This window comes from Eurytemora carolleeae, unplaced genomic scaffold (genome assembly GCF_000591075.1).
Source record: "Eurytemora carolleeae unplaced genomic scaffold, Eaff_2.0 scaffold1287, whole genome shotgun sequence".
NCBI lineage: Eukaryota > Metazoa > Arthropoda > Copepoda > Calanoida > Temoridae > Eurytemora > Eurytemora carolleeae.
Genome location: NW_019397189.1, coordinates 78,632 through 86,802, shown reverse-complemented (window position 1 = coordinate 86,802; position 8,171 = coordinate 78,632).

The window sequence follows — 8,171 nt, the reverse complement described above, 5'->3', positions numbered from 1 at the left end:
TAGACCAAACTCTAACAACAGCTTGTGTCACATGATTGGCAGCTGTGATATCTTAGGCTAAACTTAGTTAAGCCCAATAAAAATAAAACCGATCTTGGTTTTATGAACTCAACTCTTTGCAAAATTGTATGCAACTTAAATCTGAAAGCCCAAGCTGTAAATAAGGCCCAGCGACAGTGTACACCTGAGTTGTATTTTCTTGATTTTTTTAAATTGCGGGCTCTGTATCCAAACTTAATGAATTTAAGCAGCGTCTCAAATCCCCCAAAACTGGTATTAATTGAGTGCAGGCATAAATCTTGAAAAATTGAATACAATTTTAAGTGAAACCAACCATATTTGAGCCATGGCTTAAATTTAAGCTGCGGGTCAAATTCTTTAAATTCGGCCTCTGATATTTAATACAATTTAAAATGAAATGATAAATTTTTCTTCTATTTCTTAAACTTACTTTTGTGTGAAGATTAATTTATTATTGCAATTAAAAAATTTAAAATTATGTGTTTGACCTTTCAGCAAACAATTTTGTAATATCAAAAAACTAACTAATAGTATTCAATGGTTCTTCAGTATTCATGCATATTGCATTTTGCATGACAATGATGGAAACTATTCATTAGACTAATTAGCTGAAATAAATTCTGAATTAATTAGATATGAATATGGGTGTTTTCAAAACAAGAAGGTTTTAAAATGGTGATTTTCATAATATTATCCTGGCAAAAGCTCTAAGCCAATAATTCTGAGATTGCTGACACCTCTAAGGGCGAAGTCCCAAACTACTACTGGAGCTTGGTCTTAAAGTTGGATAGGAAAAAGAGGGTGTCCAAGGAGTATTGTGTAATAGCAGCACATTACATGCTGCAGGACATCTTGAGGACCAAAAATCAAGTTAAAACCTTAGTCCATATATTGATTTATTGTTCCACCCAGGGGAGGATGATTGATGATTGATGATTCATTTAGACCATCACGAATTGTTTCTGATATTTCAAAAGCACTCGAACTGGTAAACATCTCATCAATATCAGCTATCCAAAGATCAATGCAATTAGATCTGTCTGGTTCTGAGGTGTTAAAACGTTCCAGAGTTCCGTCGCAAAACCAAAAAGCTTGATTTTCACATGGATCTGTACAATTATCACAATTCTGATAAGCCGACTCATTGTATCTTGCTTGCCATTCTTTATTTCTAGAATCAATTTCTGAACATATGTCTGCTGTAGTTGCTGTTGTTGTTGTTGTTGTTGTTGTTGTTGTTGGTTTTGTTGTTGTAGTTGTTGGTTTTATTGTTGTTGTTGCTGTTGTTGTTGTTGTTGTTGTTGTTGTTGTTGTTGTTGTTGTTGTTGTTGTTGTAGTTGTTGGTTTTATTGTTGTTGTTGTTGGTGGTGGTGGTGGTGTTGGGTAGGTTAAGGTTGCATAATTGTATGTTGTTGTTGTTGATATTGTTGTTGTTGTTGTTGTTGTTCTTGTATTCATTGGTAAATTTGATAATGTTGGTCTTGTTGTTGTTGTTGTTGGTTTTATTGTGGTTGTTGATGTTGTTGTTGTTGTTGTTGGTGCGTCTGTTGGTGTGTCTGTTTTTGCTGTGTCCTCCTCAAGCAGAACAGGAAGGAAATCACCTAGTTTCCATAGAGAGCCTCCAATGACTCCAAAGGCAGGACTTTCAAGTATAAAACCATCTGATATTTCTCCAGTAGATAAACTACTTAGCATATTGTCATTCAAATTGTCTATCCAGGGATCAGTGCAACCAGATCTGTCTGGTTCTGGGGAGTCAAAATCTCCCAAAGTTTCATCACAAAACCAAAAAGCTTCCTGTTCAATTTCCACCAAAGAACCTGCATAAAGAGGACCCAGAGTCAGAGAACAGCTTTTTTTGGTAGACATCCCATACTTGCCAGTCCATAAAACACCTCTGGAGTCATATTTTGAACATGAGCCTGCTTCTTCTAATGATTCCATCATATTTATTGATGATGCCTCTGCTAAAAGTAAGATAATGAAGATTAAAAAAGAAAAAAAATTAGATTTTTATGCTGTGCTAATATTATTATCAGTAAAAAGCTGAAATCTGGTTTCCCAGGTTTAGGGAACACTCCTTGCTTCCCAAACCATTTGTTAAAGTTATGACCCATAATATTTTAGAACTTTAGAACTAGTGTTTTTTTTCATCGCTTGTTTTTCATTCTAGAACAAGAGCCTTTTGCTAGATTCTTGGTTCCTTGCTCGTTCTTATTCCAATAGTTCCATTCCCATACACTCTTTGTATTCTTGATCAAAAATTTTGTAATTTTCCCCATTTGTTTTTTCTCTAAATTGTTTTGAATGCATTCCTGATAAAACAATTCCAGACCGTTCTTTTCAGCCGATTACCATTTTTTCTTTTATAAATTGTTTAAATATTTTAAGAATGTGTTCTATGTGTTCAAAGGTATGGTTCTTGATAGTTCTGTTTGCTCTCTGAGAAAGATCTAGAACTTGTACAGCAAATAAAAGCATGTTCCTTTTTTAAAATCTTGTTGGTTGTTAATCATATTTTGATTAAATGATAACATTTGTTTTGCATTTTTTATTACTGTAAAAGTTGCACAAAGTTCTTAATTTTGAATTTTTTATTCATAACAATTTACCTTGAAGTAAGCAGAGAACTGTTATAACTTTTAACAACATTTTAAAACATAATATCTATGTATTAAAGATGCATAAATACTTTTTTAAACTTGCAAATTTTCGACAGCAAATCTATCAACATTCAACTACAAATATTTTTTGGATCAAAAAGCTTAATTTTTGAATCTACACAAGTTTTTAAAAATTCTATCAAAATGTTGTGATTTATCAATCATTTACATCCTGTCATATATTACAGGGCAGAAAAAATGTTTAGTTAAGCCTAATTTGGTCTCAGATGAATAAAATGTATATTCTTTTGTAACTCAGTTGGGGAACTATAACACTTTCTCGCCTTGTAGAAACTGAGGAAAAGGCTTAATGCTCATTTTCGGCCTTATAGAAAGCAAGCAAAAAACCAGAGTAATACAGGGTTGACAGATGAATGCAGGCATTCCTTGTTGATTATTTTGTTTTCCTCTGTACTCCTATAGTTACTGTTAGAAGCGCCTCTGCAAAGACCTAGGTCCTGCTTTGAGGAAAGCTTGAGTTTAACTGCTTTTTATGAGACTATTGAAGCAAGTTCTAAGCTTTGCATTAGACTTCTTTCTAATTTATGCAAAAATGACCTTAACAAAGTTCTTGTCAATAATTTATTTTCCATTGCAAATGATTGTTCTGTAAATCTTTTTGATCTTAGTAAATTGTTAGCTAAGAAACAAATGAAATATTTTAATGTCCTATTGGACCGGGTGCATGGAAATATATTGGACTGGGTGCATGGAAATATATTGGACCGGGTGCATGGAAATATATTGGACCGGGTGCATGGAAATATATTGGACCGGGTGCATGGAAATATATTGGACCGGGTGCATGTAAATATATTGGACCGGGTGCATGGAAATATATTGGACAGGGTGCATGGAAATTTCGGTTTTACAAGAACTTTTAAATATGAAAAGGAATAATTTCAATGTTGAAGGATTCAATGATTTTACAATAACTAAAAATGATAAATATGTTATGTAATGAGTAATATTCAATGTTGCCTATTTGTTCATAATTTTGCATATTTTTCTTTTTTCTTTTGTATAACTATATACTCAAATTATTTAAACAGATTTAAACTACACCATTTATATATATCTTTACATCTTTATGTGTGAATAAATCTTTATAAAAATAATAATAATTTTCTTCTACGGTTACAAATTTGCATATTTGAAGTTATGAAGAAGTTATGAAGTTACTAAGAAAGACAAGAAAAAATGTGCTCTTAATTATTTTTATTACAAAGTTTCCATCGAACACCATGGATGTCTACTCTTGTGTTTTTTTGATTTTATCGATGAAAAATTATAGCAATTAAATGCAGACATAAATAAAATCATAAATTAAAAAGTAGAAAAAGAGAAAAGTCTTAGAACAAGTCTATTGCTCGCTTTTTATCAGGCAGAAAACGAGCATTGCGCCTTTTGCTTGGGTTTTATAAGGCAGAAAACGAGCATTAAGCCGTTTGATCGCTTTTTATAAGGCAGAAAACGAGCATTAAGCCTTTTGCTTGCTTTTTATCAGGCAGAAAGCGAGCATTAAGCCTTTTGCTTGTTTTTTTAAGGCAAAAAACGAGCATTAAGCCTTTTGCTTGCTTTTTATCAGGCAGAAAGCGAGCATTAAGCCTTTTGCTTGTTTTTTATAAGGCAGAAAACGAGCATTAAGCCATTTTCTCGTTTTTTATAAGGCAGAAAGCGAGCATTAAGCCTTTTGCTTGTTTTTTTAAGGCAAAAAACGAGCATTAAGCCTTTTGCTTGCTTTTTATCAGGCAGAAAACGAGCATTATAAGCTTTTTGCTTGCTTTTTATAAGGCAGAAAACGAGCATTAAGCCTTTTGCTTGCTTTTCATAAGGCAGAAAACGAGCATTAAGCCGTTTGATCGCTTTTTGTAAGGCAGAAAACGATCATTANGCTTTGAACGCCATAAACTATAGATTATGATAGACACCTGTGTCTGAGTGTGTATAGTATTATCTTTAATCTTCAGGTCTGTGTTGAATCGGTCAAGCTTAAGGACATTGTAAATAGTAATATTATGATAGAACTGTCTCTTATCTATCTAAAAGTTTAGTAAACAAAGTGTGTAAAATATTGAAATATGTTTCATATTATAATTAAGCCCATCTTCTATTTAAATTGTGAACATGTTCTTTTTGTTTACATTTTAAAACAAAGAAGAAAAAAATTTTGCGGATTTAAAAAAAAAATTCGCGGATTTTCAAGAATTTAATTTTTTTTACAAAATTAAAAACCTTTAAAACACATTTTTTAAAATTTTCATCATTCATAAACCTTCCCTATGGTCACGTGATGTCCCACAAAAAATTTGGACCTGATCGGTTTAGCCGTTTTGACGTTTATTGGATACAAACAAACAGACACACAGAGATAACAACTTTATAAATATAGATATTTGGTAAAATTCAATTTAAGTTTGTTAAATTTTATAAAAAAAATTGAGAACACCCCTGGCCCTCCAATACTTGAAATCTACCGCATACCATAGATCCAGATTCAGATTTAAATCTCCAGGGAAAATATTTACATAAACAAATTTAAGAAACATTTTGTTTCAGGAAAATGGAAAAACCCCGAATATTTCTTCCTTCGTTTTCAGGTCTACAGGATTGCTCAAAAAGATGAGACGACTGTAGAGAATTGGTTCACTTCAGCTTTTTTTAAAAATTGCACGTCGCCATTAAAACTTTCTTCAAGAAATGAAAACAAATAATTTGAGTCTTTGACACAAATTAAAATTTTCTAATCTATATATCTTTTCAACCTGATGGTGTAAACCATTGAAATTTCAAACTTATATGAATTGATCTAACAGAAATCATAGTTTAAAAATCTGAATTCTTAAACGTTGTGTTGTAAAGATATAGGGATTAGAAACGTTGTGTTGTAAAGATATAGGGATTAGAAACGTTTTGTTGTAAAGATATAGGGATTAGAAACGTTGAGTTGTAAAGATATAGGGATTAGAAACGTTGTGTTGTAAAGATATAGGGATTAGAAACGTTGTGTTGTAAAGATATAGGGATTAGAAAACCTAAGTTGCCGGGCGTCATTTAAGTTCCTGTTAAGCTATTTTAAATTTTTTTTAAATTCCAGAAAACCCTCCTTCTTCTGTAATTTTATATAAAAAAGGTTGAATTTTATAATAACACTTTATTTAACGCACAATATATATACAATGACGTGTTTCTAAATACCACAATAATATTTCATTTAATATGGGAGTCTCAAAAATTGATGAAGACGTTGATATCTTTTTATGTAAATTAAAATGAATCAAAACAGAAGTGAAGAACAACAATGTCAAAACTATAAAACTATGACTTAATTGTTTTAAATAAAAACGTAAATTCACAAGGTTATTGACTAATAATTCAAAATTAATTTTTCATTTCACTTGACTAAGAGTATTAATTAGTTAATATGACTAAATTATATAAAATACAACGATTACATTTACAAACAACTTTTAGAGTATAAAGAAAATAATAACAGGCCCCGTATCAAAGAATGACTATAAGCAGGGATGTACATTAACCTTCATTACATTATAAAAACACTTTTGGTCATATTCTTAAAACATATTACCTTTTTTCGGCGTTTTACTGAATTTATAAGGATAAAACCAGTTCAAAAACATTTAAAAATTACATTCACATAAATAACTATCTATGAATTTGATTTAAAGGAAGCAACGAAAGAAAGAGCTGCGTTTTTTCAAGATCAATTTAAAGCTTTTTTGGTATTTAATTTTAATTTTATTTTTGACTACCTTCGTGTGATAAATTATCTTGATTCAATTTGATTGATTTAAAGGAAGCAACAGAAGAAAGCTTTTTTGGTATTTACATTTATTTGTTTATTCTATACCTAGGCAATTTTTACCTATGCATTTAATGAATTCGGGAATTTGTCATGGTGCAGTAATTTGAGTGTAGAAATAGTATCCAAGATTTATTACTCGCGAGTCCGAAACTTAAGAAAGGAAAACGGATGAAACCCAATTCCGGAAACCGAGTTTTTCTAAATGGGGTAAAACAATCTTGAAATAACAATTTTGAAAAAAAATTATTTCTTTAGATAAAAATTTATCTAAACTCATCGATGCTCTTTTTATTTTCGGCTCTCAGTTTTAATCAGTTTAACAACAAGGACCGGTCCAAAATATATTTTTACAATTCTTTCAGACCCAAACAAAATGTATTTTTACAATCCTTTCAGGCCCAAACAAAAACTAATTGTTTTTGGTTAAGGTTTAGTTCATAAACTTTCATGATATTGATTCATACATGATATTAAAAGCTTTGTCTGAAGTAAGAACTAGATAATAAATATCATGTGTTTATAATCTTAAAAACTGATTATTATCAGTTGTATTTGTTCATCTAATTGACTAGCGCATTTCTTAGCTGCAGCAAAAGTAAATGAATCATCAGAATCAAACACTTTGAAACCTATAAAAACGACAATATCTTCCACATTATTGATCAGATAAAGGTTTTAAGGGTTCTGTTGTATATCGGGTATCGCAAATTTTGAACGCTTAAAATTTCGCTCAAAAGATTTTTCTGATGCATTAATTAAGGTAATAAAAGAGTATTATTTTAACATTATGAGGTTGCTCTTATAGTATCATGATGCATGTCTTAGATTCAACCTTAGGTTTGAATATTATTTAAGTATTCCTAAGAGCTAAAAACTAAAGTATAACCTTGATGAACCAGGCCCAAGAGAGTCCTAAAAACAGACCGTATTCATGGAATAAATAGGAATAAAAATGCTAATGTCTAGAAAATACTTTTATGTTTTCATAAAAAAACATTTCATTCATTCCAGTTATAGAAGTAAAGGTGTATAAAGCATCAATAAAAATCCGCGTTAAATTGTTTATCAATTATATCAAAATAAAGAAATTAGACCATATGGGCCTATTTTACGCTTAGAATATTGAAATTACGTTTAAAACATTATATTTCCATTTCTGATTAGGCCAGCCTGGACTTTAATCTTAGTATTTTCAAGACTATAATGATCAAAGAATCTACCTAATTTGGTCTCGACCCAGGCTAATCCATTTAACCCTAGATAATCCAGTTAATTATGGTGAATCCAGTTAATTATGGTAAATCCAGTTAACCCTGGGTAATCCAGTTAAACCTGGTTAATCCAGTTAACTCTGGTAAATCCAGTTAACCCTGGTTAATCCATTTAACCCTCGTTAATCCAGTTAACCCTGGTTAATTCAGTTAACTCTGGTTAATCCAGTTAACCCTGGTTAATCTAGTTAACCCTGGTTAATCCAGTTAACCCTAGATAATCCAGTTAACTATGGTTAATCCAGTTAACCCTGGTTTATCCAGTTAACCCTGGTTAATACTTTGAACCTTAGTTAATCCAGTTAACCATTGGTTAATCCAGTTAACCATTGGTTAATCCAGTTAAACCTGGTTAATCCAGTTAACACATGGTTAATCCAGTTAACCCCT